The sequence below is a fragment of the Pongo abelii genome, chromosome 5, assembly GCF_028885655.2.
Source record: "Pongo abelii isolate AG06213 chromosome 5, NHGRI_mPonAbe1-v2.0_pri, whole genome shotgun sequence".
Lineage (NCBI taxonomy): Eukaryota > Metazoa > Chordata > Mammalia > Primates > Hominidae > Pongo > Pongo abelii.
The window spans coordinates 5,227,501-5,242,994 of NC_071990.2; the positions used below are offsets into that span (position 1 = coordinate 5,227,501).

Genomic DNA, 15,494 nt, shown 5'->3' on the forward strand with positions numbered 1-15,494 from the left:
TGTTGCCCAGGCTGGAGTGCAATGGTGCAATCTCAGTTCACTGCAACCTCTGTCTCCTGGGCTCACGTGATTCTCCTGCCTCAGCCTGCTGAGTAGCTGGGACTACAGGTGCACACCACCAGAGCCAGTGATTTTTTTGTATTTTTAGTAGAGATGGGGTTTCACTATGTTGGCCAGACTGGTCTCAAACTCCTGACCTCGTGGTCTGCCCACCTCAGCCTCCCGAAGTGCTGGGAGCCACTGCGCCTGGCCCACTTCTTTATTTATTGATTGCTTATTATGTGCTAGCAGCTAGGATAGGTATCAAGTATATAGTACTAAATAAAACATAAGTAATCTGTGCCACCGTGGTTCTTGTTGTGTAGTAAGGATAGACATTAAACAAATAAACACAAATGCTCTTCTATGAATATCTGGTGAAGTTCTTTTTATCCTTTAAAACTCATCTTTACAGTATTTGAAGACAAATAAATATAATCTACCACTATCAGCAGGCTAAAGAAGAAAAATCATATTATATCAATTGATACAGAAAAAGCATTTGGAAAAATTCAATACTCATACAAATCAAAACTCTCAACAAACTAGGGATAGAGGCAAACTTTTTCAACTTGATAAAGAACATTTATAAAAATCCTAAGTTAACCTTATATTTAATGGTGAAAGACTGAATGCTTTCCCTCTAAGACTGGGAAAACAACAAATATGTCTGCTTTTACCAGTCTTGACATCATACTAGAAGTTCTAGCCACTGCAATAAGGCAAGAAAAATAAAAGACATTCAGATTAGAAAGGAAGAAAGAAAACTATGTCTATTTGCAAATGATATAATTGTCTACATAGAAAATCCAAAGTAATCTATCAAAAATAAAACATAACACCTTCCTAAAACTAATAAGTGAGTTCTGCAAGGTTTCAGGATATAAGATAAACACATAAAAATCCATGAGATTTCTTTACATTAGCAATGAATATGTGGAAACCAAAATTCCAAACAGAATATCATTTATAATCACTCTCAAGGAAATGAAATACTTAGGTGTATATTTAACAAAACATATTGGATCTGTATGTTGAAGATTACAAAACTTGATTTTTGAAAAAGGACCCAAATAAATGGAGAGACATATTGTGCTCACAGGTTGGAAAACTCAACATACTAAAGATGTCAGTTTTCCCTAATTGACTTGTAGGTTTAATTCAATTCATATGAAAATATCAGCAAAGTTTTTTTTTCTTAAAAACATCCTTGATGATACAGTTAAAATGATTAAACTTACTAAATTTCAACCCTTGAGTACTTTTTAGAAATGTATATAAATATTTCAGTAAACTTTCTATTTTAGAGCAGGCTTTGGTTTACAGAAACATTGGGAAGATAATACAGAGAGTTTCCATATATCCTACACCCTTTCTCTTTTACTGATGTCTTAAATTAGCCTGGTACATTTGATGCAATTAAGGAACCACTATTGTTACATTATTAACTAAATCCACACTTAATTCAGATTTTCTTATTTTTTAGCTAATACCCTTTTTTCATTCCAGGATACTTCATTACATTTAGTCAGTAATCTTTTCCAGACTGTGACTGTTTCTTATACTTTCCTTGTTTCTGATGACTTTGACAATTTAAAGGAGTACCTGTCAGGTGTTTAGTAGAATGTCTGTCAGTTAGATCTTTCTGATGTTTTTCTCATTTTTAGACTGGAGTTATATGGTTTTTTTTTTTTTTTGGAAGGATCACAATTGTAAAGGGCCATTATTTTCATCACAGCATATCATGGGTCCAGTACTATCAACAAAACTTATTACTGTAGATGTTGACTTTGATCACCTGGCAGTGTAGTGTTCGTCAGATTTCTCCATTGTACAGTTACTCTTCCCCCACCCCTACCTTTTCTTTACTATTCTCTTTGGAATCAGCAAGGTTCGTTCATTTGTTCTTTCTTTCTTGCCTGGGACTACATGGTGTGTACCACCATGCCTGGCGAATTTTTTTTTTTTTTTTTGTAGAGTTGGGGTCTCACTATGTTGCCCAGGCTGATCTCAAACTCCTAGTCTCAAGCATTCCTCCTGCCTCAGCCTCCCAAAGTGCGGGGGTTATAGGCATGAGCTACTGTGCCCAGCCCCAGCAAGATTTTTTTATACACAAGCCGTTTTTAAGTTTTGTTTGGAAAGATTGTTTCTAGAATAACCAAAATTTAAAAAAAAAGTCAGTAGGATCACTTTAACTGCTGTTCATATCTGCTATAGCTATAGTAACTAAGGCATTGTGGCATTTGCGGAAGGTTAGACACAGAGATCAGTGGAACAGAATAGGGAATCCAGAAGTAGATCCCCATAAATATGCCCAATTTATTTTTGACAAAAGCCTAAAAGCAATTCAGTGGAGGAAGGCTACCCACTTCAGGAAATGGTCCTGGAACATTTGGACATCCCTAGGAAAAACACTACTTTGACCTAAACCTCACACTTTGTGTAAAAATTAGCCCAAAATGGATCATACATATATATATGAATACCATTGATATTGTGTCAATGTCCTGGTTGTGATATTGTACTTTAGTGTTGCCAGATGTTATCATGGGGAGAAATTGGGTAAAGAGTCCATGGAATTGCTCTGTATTATTTAATTACAACTGTATGTTAATCTATAGTTATGTTCAAATGAAAAGTTTCATTAAAAAAATCCCCTTCAAAGCTAATTCCTCTGGAGAGCTGGGGTTTCTTCTAGCTTGTTGTGTATTTGCTCATTTAGTCATTTACATACTCATCATTTAGGAAGTTGTTACTTTCTGCCAAATTCACTGATAGGTTCTGAAAATTCAAAAAGTGAGAACATGTCTAGATATAAATATTTGAGATTCAGAACCATATGGGTGGTAGCACATTACCCCAGGGAGAATATATAATTTCAGAGAGCATCAAGGCTATACTTGTTTCTCTCTATTGCATTTATTCCACAGAGCTGCCTCACCAGCCTGTGGACTGGAGCATAGGGCCATTATTTGTTCATCTTCAGATACCAGCTACCTGCTTTTGTAGCTGGTATATATAAGCCATTGTTTGCAAATATGGTGAATGATTGATTTGATGCATGAATACATACCTTTACTTTTTATGAGAGCAGTGAGCCATATGACCAAACAAAGGGACTGGACAGGGAGATATAAAACTAATTTTTCTTTTTTTATAGATTACAGGAGATGTCTTTTCACAATGCTATGACAACTGGACCTGAAATTTAGCAAACCCAGGAAAACCAGTCTCCAAAACACATATTTGTGATATATTTCTTGTAATAGCTTATGGAAGATTTTCAGATGTTCTTTGATAGAATATTGACACAGATTAACTGATCCCCCCCGCAACAAACTACATTTCTTATTTTCCTCGATTGCAGAAGTTCAGTGCATAAAAGCAGGGTGGGGGAAATCAGATGGATTGCCATAATCTCATAAGCCACTGTTAATTTCTTTATGAGCTCTTCTGGTATTTTTTTTACAGCATAAGACACACCTACATACATACAAAATAAAGATGATATCATGAGATGTGAGAAATTTTTAGCTGCTCTATCTATATTGTGACCATTGCGCAATGTCAAAAACAATCTTAATTCACACATCACTGCACTGTACTTTATTCACAAGCCCCTTAGTGTTGGACAGTCAAGTTGTTTCTAATTAGGAATAATAACTGTTTCTTGTTCTGCCGTATTGTGTTAGGGGCAGTACACTTTTGGTATCTCTATAAAAAGATGCCACCATGTCTACTAGAGTAAACCTCTGGAAATAGAGATTTGAAAACAGCTTATCTCCGCCCTTCATTTATATCAGGCTTGTTCAGCCCATGGCCTGTGGGCAGCTTGTGGCCCAGGATGGCTTTCAGTGTGGCTCAACACAAATTCATAAACTTCCTTAAAACATTGAGTTTTTTTGTGTGTGATTTTTTTTTTTTAATTTTTAGTTCATCCGCTATCATTAGTGTTAGTGTATTTTATGTGTGGCCAAAGACAATTCTTCTGATGTGGCCCAAGGAAACCAAAAGATTGGACACTCCTGATTTATATGATAGGTGATCGACTGTCATGATGTTCTTTGAAGGTCACTTTGATTTCTGGGAGGGAGCCTTAAAAAAAAAAATGCTTCCCAACCAGAAGATGAGCATTGATTTTTTTCTGAAATCTTAACGTCTAACTTGAAGTACGTCATGCCCACTCTGCTCAGGTGTGTGGCTTGTCACTATGTCAGTGCCTCATGCTGGTGCTTTCTTTGTGTGAAGGGAGATGCAGTGGGTGGGTCATTAGAGAGCACTAGGTGAGCAGGAAGGCCTGAGGCTTTGTCCTTAGTTACCTCTGCAGAGAAGACCAGCTCTGGGCCTTGGTTTCCTCATCTAGTAAATGCCCTCAGGTTGATCTAACTCATCTCTCAGTTTCCTCTAACTGTAAATTTTACATTTCTTTTGAGATGTAAATACTTGCTTGACTAGCCTTGAGAGCTTTCCATCCTTCTGTCCTCCCTTCCTCCTTCCCTCCCTCCCTTCTTCCTGGATTAATTTTTATTTTTATTTTAACTGACACATAATCGTACATATGTACGGGGTACAGTGAGATGCCTTGATACGTTTACATTGTGTAATGATCAAATCAGGGTATTTAGCATTTCTGTCATCTCACACATTCATTTGTTCTTTGTAGTGAAAACATTCAAAATCCCTTCTAGATATTTTGAAATTATACCATGCAATATTGTTAACGATAATCACCCTTCTGCACAGTAGCACACCAGAACTTATTTTTCCTGTCTGTAGCCCTGTACATGTTAACCAGTCTCTCCCCATCACACTTCCCTTCTACAGCCTATGCTATCCACTATTCTACTCTTTACTTCTGTGAGATCACCTTCTTTAGCTCCTGCATGAGTGAGATCATGTGATTTTTGTCTTTCTGTGCCTGGCTCTTTTCGTTTAACATAATGTGCTATAGATTCATCCACGTTGCTGTAAATGACAATTTAATTCTTTTTTATGGCTGAGTAGTATTTCATTGTGTATATATTCCACATTTTCCTTATTCACTTATCTGTTGATAGATACCTGGGTCGATTCCATTTTTTGGCTATTGTGAATAGTGCTGCAATAAACATGGGAGTGCAGGTATATCTTTGACATACTGATTTCATTTCTTTTGGGTGCATACTCCGTAGTGGGACTGCTGGATCATATAGAAGTCCTACTTTTAGTTTTTTGAGGAAGCTCCTTACTGTTTTCCATAGTGGCTGTACTAATTTGCATTCGCACCAACAGTGTATAAGGATTCCTCTTCCTCTGCATCCTTGCCAGGATTTACTTTTTGTAGCCATTCTAACAGGGGCAAGGTGATGTCTCATTGTGGTTTTGATTTGCATTTCCCTGATGATTTATGATGTTGAATAGTTTTTCATGTATCTGTTGGCCATTTGTATGTCTCTTCAGATTTTTTTTTACCTGTTTTTAAATTGTAATATTTGGTGTTTTTTTTTTTTTTTTTTTTTTTTTGCTATTGAGTTGTTTGAGCTTCCTAGATATTCTGAATACTAACCCCTTGTCAGATGTATAGTTTGCAGACATTTTTTTCTCATGCTGTAGGTATTCCAGAGAACTGTTCTTTCTCAGGTGTGATAGTGACTGTGACAGAACCAAAGCCCAAGGCAGAAGGACAAACCAGGCTTTTCATCTCCTGTTTGCTGCTTTTTTTTTTTTTTAAGTGATTTTTTGTAACAGTGGTCACAGATATGTATTCTGGTCTAAGTGACAAAATCTTTTTTTTTCCTCCCAAATCTTTCTATGTTAACATCTCCATCTCATCTAGAGATTAGTTTTCTCTCCATGTCATCCTCTGGAGCACAGCCCAGGACTGAGAATTCAAAGCCTCTAAGGATAAAACATGGCCATTTCAATCCTCTTACACTAAAACCAGACACCATATTCTCTAGGTGTTTACCCAATTTCATTGAAACTACTTAGCATTCAGTTCTCATGAGCTTAATTATTTTGCTTTCCAGATAGCTTACAACAGCATGAAAGCCTTAGACTCAGGGGATGGAGGAGCTGAGTACTATTATTATAATAGCAGTAGAGGATCTGCTGACCAACCGAAATCAAAGGGGCAAAAATGAAAACACTTAAAATCTATCACTGCACAGAATGCAGATTTTCTTAAAGGATTACTATGGTCATTGAAAAAAGCTTAGAATATGTTTATATCCTGTTTAATAGTACAGTAACATTTCAGTGGATTTCTATGCTAGTGGTTCCTTTTTTTTTTTGAGACAGAGTCTCGCTCTGTCACCCAGGCTGGAGTGCAGTGGCACTATCTCTGCTCACTGCAAGCTCCGCCTCCCGGGTTAACGACATTCTCCTGCCTCAGCCTTCGGAGTAGCTGGGACTACAGGCACCCGCTACCATGCCTGGCTAATTTTTTGTATTTTTAGTAGAGACAGGGTTTCACCATGTTAGCCAGGATGGTCTCGATCTCCTGACCTCGTGATCCACCCGCCTCGGCCTTCCAAAGTGCTGGGATTACAGGCGTGAGCCACTGCGCCTGGCCTATGCTAGTGGTTTTCAAGCCGTAGCTGGCATGAGAATCACCCTGAAGGGTTATTAGGGTACAGACTGATGCGCCCTGCCCCAGAGTTCCTATTTTTTGGGTCTAGGGTAGGGCTTGAGAATCTAACATCCTCTCTGGTGATGTTGATGTCACTGGTCTTGGGACTATATTTTGAGAACTACTGTTGTATTCAAAATTATTTTAAGTGTTATTTAAAATAAGAAGTTTAAATTTCCTGGGAAAAATAACTTGTGTGTAAAGCTTAGTCCTTACTACGTAATTATTTTTAAAATATTTTCATTTTGTGTCCTACTTCCTGTGGCTCCCATCTCCTTTGGTGTGAATTGAGAGTCATGGGATTCTTTGCTTTTAAATAATTCTCTGTGTGATTCCTCCACCATGGGAGTCTGCCCTTGGTTTCCTCAATTTAGAGAGACTGTAAATATTTGTGATTTTTCCATTTTTGAATTTACTTCTTTCTATTTTCATATTTTTAATTTTATTTTGCTTCCCTTTTACTGTTTGAACCCAAAGGATAATTTTACTTTTTTTAGGTTTTTTTTTTTTTTTTGAGACAGAGTCTCGCTCTGTCACCCAGGCGTGATCTCAACTCAGTGCAACCTCTGCCTGCTGGGTTCAAGCAGTTCTCCTGCCTCAGCCTCCTGAGTAGCTAGGACTACAGGTGCATGCCACCATGCCCAGCTAATTTTTTTGTATTTTTAGTACAGATGGGGTTTCACCATGCTGGCCAGGCTGGTCTTGAACTCCTGTCCTTGTGATCTGCCTGCCTTGGCCTCCCAAAGTGCTGGGATTACAGGCGTGAGCCACCGCGCCCAACCTTTTTAGATTTATAATGCTGTTTTCTGAGCAGTGGTCATAATATTCACACACACACACACACACACACACACACACACACAAACACACATGCACACACACAGTATAACGTGCAAAAGGTTAGAAAGTCATATGGTAAAACATAAATTTCTTTCCCTGCTGTCTCCCAGCCACATCATTCTCTTCCTTGGAGACACCTACTATGATCAATTTCTTGATATACACTCAACCCAATATTATTCACAGAGTCTGTACTTGTGAATTTGCCTGCTCTCTAAAATCTGTTTGTAACCTCAAAATAAGCACTTGAGGTGCTTTCATGGGCATTTACAGAGATGTGGATAACAGCGGGAATAAATCTGACTTGCCCGATGCGCACGTTCCTGGCTGAGGTTGAACACGGTGATGTTCTGCCTCGTTCAGTTCTCAAACTGTAAACAAGTGTCCTTTTCATGGTCTGTGTAGTGTCACATTTCACACCTTTCTGTGCTGTTTGTTGGTGATTTTGCTGTTTAAAAATGACAAGACAGCCGGGCGCTGTGGCTTACGCCTATAATTGCAGCACTTTGGGAGGCTGAGGTGGACGGATCACTTGAGGCCAGGAGTTCGAGACCAGCCTGGCCAACATGGTGAAACCTCATCTCTACTAAGAATACAAAAAATCACCCGGGTGTGGTTGGTTCACGCCTGTAATCCCAGCTACTCGGGAGGCTAAGGCATAAGAATCACTTGAATCTGGGAGGCAGAGGGTTGCAGTGAGCTGAGATTGCGCCATTGCACTCCAGCTTGGGTGACAGAGCGAGACTCTGTCAAATGACAGATAGATAGATGATAGATAGATAGATTAAATAGATTAGACAGAGAGACCTGACAGAAGTGCTGTATAGTGTCTCTAAGTGCAAGAAGGCTGTGATGTGCCTTACAGAGAAAACATGTATGTTAAGAGCTTCATTTAGGTATGAGTTACAGTGCTATTGGCTGTGAGTGCAATGTTAATGAGTCAATAATATGTATTAAATACTTTTAAACAGAAACACAAGACATAAGACAAGATTATGTATTGATTAGTTGACAAAAATGTGACCAGAGGCTCGCAGGAAACCAACTGTATATTTCCCCTCAGAGCAGCGCTTCACTGTTTGCTAATTTAGCGGTCATAGCAACTTTATAGACTATACTGCAGATAAGAAGAATGGACGGCATATGTATTATTCTTATATGCTTTGCAATTTCAACTAAATGATTTCATGTATTGCTAATCCTTACAACAGACCTACAAAGGTTATAGAGAAGTGGAGGGCTATTTTTTTTTTTTTTTAAACAGGAATTTTAGCAGAGAGCACAATATGATGGGGCTGTTTGGGGTTAAGGGAACTCTGATATGTAGGCCTGAATTCCACTCTTCTAGCAATCTTGCCACTGTGTTCAGGATATCACTTACCACGCATAGAACAGCCTACTCTGAATTATAAAATAAAAAGTTGTTTGATGTCCATCTTTTCGAAGGACTTGCTAAATGAACTTCAGTGCTGTGCTTTAGTTTTTCAACTACTTTGTCACCAGATCCACTATGGGGAGAAAATGGAGCTTTGGAAATATCACTGTGAATTAAATAAACGGTATCTTTTCTTAGCTAAACAGTGATTTGGAAATTTATAACATAAATGTTCATAATGGGTTTACTCCATTTGATTTGGAAAAACATTCCTTTTAAGGACAGGCATATTATCCAAAACATTGTCTGAAGCAACTTGAGGACATACTGTCCCTGACCTCAAGTTGCTTAAGATCTGACAGATGGACTAGCATCCTAACTAGTAAGTTTAGTGAGTGTTTTATGTGCCATGAGTGAAGTGTGTACAGAAGACAATTGGGAAGAGAGAAGAGATGGCTTAGTTCTCCCCAAGGAGAGCATATAGGATAAGTTATGGTTTGCATAGAGGTAAAACATCTCAGGAATTATAGATCATGTCAATGGGAAGATGTGTTTTGACTTAAAAAAAATTTTATCAAGAACTTACTAGGACTACGTCTATTGAAAGATGCAAGGTAGGCTAATATTCATTGGAGAGGGCAGGCAGTGGGAACAGCAGGGCTGGAGTGGGACCAGGTAGGAGTCAGGTGAACCTGGTTTGAATCCTGGTGCTGCCACTTAAGTACTTTTGGTCATTTGGCATGATTTTCACAGATTGATGTTTGTCTTTCATAGTGGTGTTATGAGGATTAAAAGAAAGAAGTAATGAAGAAAAGACTTCATAGAGAAGATGATGCTCCTTTACCGTTTGTAGGTAGATAAATATTTCAGGCTGTTAGACTCTACTTACTAATTGTGAGTGTAAAGACTGACAAAACCTTTGTGTAATTGCTGCACTACAGTCAAGAGCCAGGAGTTTATATGCAGTGACTTCATTTAGAGAATCTTATAAATAATCAGTTTATTTAGAATATTCAGGAGAAAAGAATTTTTAACCTGGAGGCTCTTTCTTCTGTAGCACAGTAATGTTTTTAATTGCTTAAAATAGTTTTTAATATGCGGTTTAGAGAGTTGATTTTAAAAAATTTTTAATTTTACTTGCCATAACTATTCTGCTTGCTAAATTGTTTGTGGGGGAAAACTTGATTCTTTTTCATTAGCTGAATATTTTTAATTTAAAAACTGTCATATATATATGTTCATAGTAAGGTTATTATAAAATTCTTTTAAATGCTGAATATCATGGATAATTATGCCAACATTCCCCAAATATGGAATATGTAGAACTATAGTTTAGTTAATACCATTTGTTATAAACAAAAATAAATGATTTTGTTGAGATGCTAAAAAACATGAAGGATGATTTTGATATTTTTGTGTGAGAGAGAGAGAGAGAAAGCGAGAGTATGTATTGTGCTTTTTCCATTTATTGAGAGGAATTTTTTTTCCTGATATGTTTCGGAAAGCATTGGTACAAATGGATGTTGGTAACGTGAACTGAATTGTAACTGAATATATTTTTAAAAGTTAAAAAAGCAAAAGAATGATTGGGAATCACTACAATTCCAAATACGGTGATATCTTTAGACACTTATCTTCAGATTAATTTTGTAGTGTCTTTGGTCTGTAGTCATTCTCTTAAGTGTTCATTTAATTACAGATTTTAACCTTTTGACTTAGGACAGCAAAACGGATTTCTTTTGGAACTAAATACTATGATTTGTGTCTAAAAAAAAAACTTCTAAAAGTTATATTTTTCCATTTGTTTTTGTGTTTGTCACAAGATATTTTTCTCATGGGTATAGAAGTTTCCAGTGTGACAGAACACCTTCAAATCTCTCATTCTTGAACATATGGCATTTATTAACAAATAATAGTATTGATAGTCATTTCTCAACCGAATTATAGTGATGAAAAGATACCTTTTTTTTTTTTTTGAGATGGAGGCTTGCTCTGTCACCCAGGCTGGAGTGCAGTGGTGCAATCTCGGTTCACTGCAACCTCCGCCTCCCGGTTCAAGCTATTCTCCCGCCTCAGCCTCCCCAGTAGCTGGAATTACAGGTGCACGCTACTGTGCCCGGCTAATTTTTGTATTTTTAGTACAGTCGGGGTTTCGCCCTGTTGGCCAGGCTGTTCTCAAACTCCTGACCTCAGGGTGATCCGCCCACCTCGGCCTCCCAAAGTGCTGGCATTACAGGTGTGAGGCATTGCGCCCAGCCAAGATATCTCTTCTTAATGGGGAAGATGGCATTGTATATTGAGATAATAATTGTTTTAGAATTGCTTCCCTCACTACTTTTTTCCCCATTAGACTTAATTTTTTAAAAAGACATTGTCTGCACAAAAGGTAGCTATTACAAAAGAAGACTGAAGTGTCAAAGGATTTCTTGGGCTCTCTGATCCATATGCCCTGGCACTGCCTCTCATAAGGCTTGCCCTCTTTGTGCAGTTGCCAAGTGCTTGCATAATTGTCTTGACAAATGGCATACTCATTAATATTGTTTTGGGCCTTTGCCAACCTGTGGAAGCCATGTGCCCTGGGCAGTGAAATCCAGTGCCAAACTCTTGCTGATGGTTATAAACCATGCCTTTAATACATTGTTGAGACCAATGATAGATAAGTAAATAGCCATTTGACCTAAAAATACTTGCATTTATCCATGGAAGCCAAGAGCATTTGTGAATGGTAAGGGGCTGCTGGGGTTCTGAGCTATAGACACTCTCATGTGCGGGAGCTGCAGCTTCCTGCCTTGAGGGCTCCTCTTTTGTCACTTACCTGCTCCAGAATCAATCAGAAAAACATATCCTGATGAACCATCACAGAAAAGAGGTTATTCACTTCTTCAAGGCTGTTAAAGTGCCTAGTCTAGAAGCAATGTCATTGTATCAGGGCCTGCAATCATTTCTAGAAATCAGGTACACCAAATTCTCTAAAAATTAATAATTGAGTCTAAATGGATGAAACTCAAGAAAAGGGTGTGAGATGCTCTCGGTACAACTGTATATTAACATTTTCTCCCAGGCATTTCATGTTACTTCAAATTAATGATTTCAAAATGCACTGTTCACTTGGCCTTATATTGGTTGAATGGTACTATGCAACTTGTTTTTCTTGCGGTCACTAGAAACAATTGTAGCGGTGTGGTATGAGAGCCATTCATTCATTTTTTTCATTCATTCATTCATGGAAGAAGCACTTTCTTTGAGCACTTACTTCCTGTGCCTGACCATCTTATAGAAACAATCAAATAAATGGCTCCTGCCCTCAAAGTCTTATTTTCTAGTGGGAGAGGTACACATGTCTACAGGTAATTACTGCCTGGGTCATTTGGCATGAAAAATGTATTTCCATTTTAAACATCCAGCTTATTTGTATTGATTTCAACAAAGCTAGTGGGAAGTAGGTTTGCCCGGTGCGCAGTTAGTTCCAGAATTTGTAGACCCAGCATGTTCTGTTCTTCTGTGCATCCAAGCTGGCTTCCTGGTGATCTTATTATTTGCATATTACACAAAGTCCCTCTAAGAATAACTCCCAAGTATTCTCCAAGGTAGATATCTAGATAATGTGTGACCTTGTCCCTGATAATTGATTTCATTTGCACGTGAACTTTTAAAAATTTTATCCTCCCTCTCAGAAAGAAGGTCTGGATAGGGTAACCAGGATCAGGAGCTGAGCTTGAACAGTTTAAAATTTATCATGTTATGTTAGTAGAAGGAGAATGTTCTGAATTTAGAAAAATTGATGCCAGTATTCAAGACATTTTTAGCAAAACAGACAAGATCAGCCTAGAGAATGCTTATATTACCTGAACCAAAGGAGCCACAGAAACTAAGCACAGTTGAAACTTGGTCAGATAGGACAATGGTTTTAAAGTTTAATTTAAAATATAATGAATGTCTATTTAGAATATTTGGAAATATAAATACATAAAATAGAAAATAAGCACCAGGGATAATTGCTATGAAATCTTTTGGCTAGTTCTTCTCATGGTTTCTAAATATCATATGCATGTGTTTATAGGTAGGTATATGTTATAGAGTTAAGATCATATCATACATACAATTTTATATCCTGTTTATCACTTTATATAGTTATATCATTAAAACTCTTTGCAACCATTATATTTAATGACTGCATAATATTTTATGCAGTATGGTCTCCCATAATTTGCTTGATCATTCCCTTGTTGTGGGACATTTATGTGGTGTATATATTTTTTTCTATTATAAATAATACTGTAATGAAACTTCTTTGTGTTTAACTTCTGTCTTTATTTACATTATTTCCTTGTGATAAATTCCTAGAAGGGTAATTACCCTGTCAAAGGGTATGAACAGTTTTAAGTCTCTTGATAGTGCTGAATTGCTTTCTAGAAAGGTTGCGCCAATAACACCCTCACAAGTAATACAGGAAACTGCCTGCTTATAGCCCTTCTCTTTTTGTTCATACTAGTCAGCAGGAACAAAAAAGCATTCTCTTGACTTGCCTTTGTATCAGTAAAAGTTAATGGAAGTTGGCCGTTTTCTCACCATTATTTAGTAGAATAAAATGTGTAACTGTGTTGACTGAACCAAGCTTCATTTTTTCTTGATAGAAATGTGTGAGTATTGCATCTGGTGGTTATGGATTGTGCTTGAACACTTTTGTATAGTGGTGACCATATATGGGTTATGCTTGCTCACCATTGGCTATTTCCCTTAAGCTAATCATGCTTTAGGGAAATGATCAGTCCAGTACAGTTTGTGTACTACTTAATGTTTTCTTTACACAGAAGAATGAGGGAGGTTGAAAGGACTGTTGAAACCATTATAAAACTCATTAATTCTAACAACAAACGTTTATTCAGTATTTTACTAGTTGTTGTCATTGTGCCGCTTTATAGTGATAAAGAATGCTTACAGCATTCTGGATGTGTCCAAAATGAAAAACAAGCAAAATAATCCAAATGTGATCCATGACCATGTAACAGATGCTTCAGATACCTTTTGAAATGTTGCTTCTTAGAGCAGTCTTGTAGAGAAGTGGACTTGACCACCATGCCCACTGTTTGGACATTCCAGGCAGCTGTATCCCAATAGTAATGATAGAAATAATAATAATAATGATAATAGCTCCCATTTATTGAGTACCTGTTATATTCCTTCAAGATACTGTGCTATGTTTTTTACCTTCATTTTTGTTTAATACTCTTATTAGCAATGCAAGGTATATGTTATTTTCACGTTGAGAAATATAGGGAAAGTAAGATTCAGAGAGAGAGAGCGAGAGTTCTCCTAGTTCATCCTTGTCACAAATCACAGGATTTACTTCTATCTAAAGGCTGAATAATATTCTATTGTATACATACATCACATTTTCTTTATGCGCTCATCTGTTGATGGACATTTAGGTGGATCCCATATCTTGGCCATTGTGAATAATGCTGCAGTGAACAAGGGGGTGCAGATGTCTCTTTGACATGCAGATTTCATTTCCTGTGTTATATATGCAGAAGTGGGATTGCTGGATCATATAATAGTTCTATTTTTTGATTTTTTTGAACCTCCATACTATTTCCCGTAATGGTTATACTCCTCTAAATTCCCACCAACAGTGTACAATGGTTCCTTTTTCTCCTCTTCCTCACCAACACTTACCTTTTCTTTTTGGTAATAGCGATTCTAACAGGTGTAAAGTGTATCTATCTCATTGTGCTTTTGATTTGCATTTCTCTGATGACTAGTGATTTTGAGGATTTTTTTTCACATACCTGTTGGCCATTTATATGTCTTCTTTTCAGAAATGTTTATTCAGATCCTTTGCCCATTTTTTTTCTTTCTTTCTTTCTTTTGACACGGAGTCTCACTCTGTCGCCCAGGCTGGAGTGCAGTGGTGCGATCTCGGCCCACTGTAAGCTCTGCCTCCTGGGTTCACACCATTCTCCTGCCTCAGCCTCCCAAGTAGCTGGGACTACAGGCGCCCACCACCATGCTCAGCTAATTTTTTGTATTTTTAGTAGAGACGGGGTTTCACCGTGTTAGCCAAGATGGTCTCGTTCTCCTGCCCTCATGCTCCGCCCGCCTCAGCCTCCCAAAGTGCTGGGATTACAGGCGTGAGCCACCTCGCCCAGCCCCTTTGTCCATTTTTAAGTTATTTGCTTTCTTGCTGTTGAGTTGCGTTGAGTTCCTTATATATTTTGGACATTAGCTTTTTCCCAGATACATGGCTTGTAAATACTTTTTCCCATTCTGTGAGTTGTCTCTTCACTCTATTGAGTTTTTAAATAGTTCTTTACTGCCCCTACCAAAGAGGCAGCCTTCTTTGTTTTGTTTGACCTTGCTGACCAATTTCCTTCCATTCTTTTCTTTTTCTTCCTATTTCTCTTCTTCCCGCGTCTTCCACTCAGCATCAGATGTAGTGCTAGATTATGGGCATATGATGATAAATATAAGAGAGGAGAGAAAGAGTATGTGTATATATATGTGTTTGTGTGTTCTACTCTCAAGAACCACACAGTCTAGTAGGAATACAGACAACAGCAGGTAGTAATAATATGGCATGCTAAACATTGAACATTGAGTGGTATTTGGGTTCAGGAAACAGGCCCCTGT

At 37.7% G+C, this 15,494-nt stretch overlaps 1 protein-coding gene across 8 annotated transcripts in view; it reads left to right on the top strand.

Moving 5' to 3' along the window:
- Positions 1 to 15,494, top strand: part of FARS2 (phenylalanyl-tRNA synthetase 2, mitochondrial) — a 519,601-nt gene that overhangs the window by 85,207 nt on the left and 418,900 nt on the right. The window lies entirely within an intron of this gene.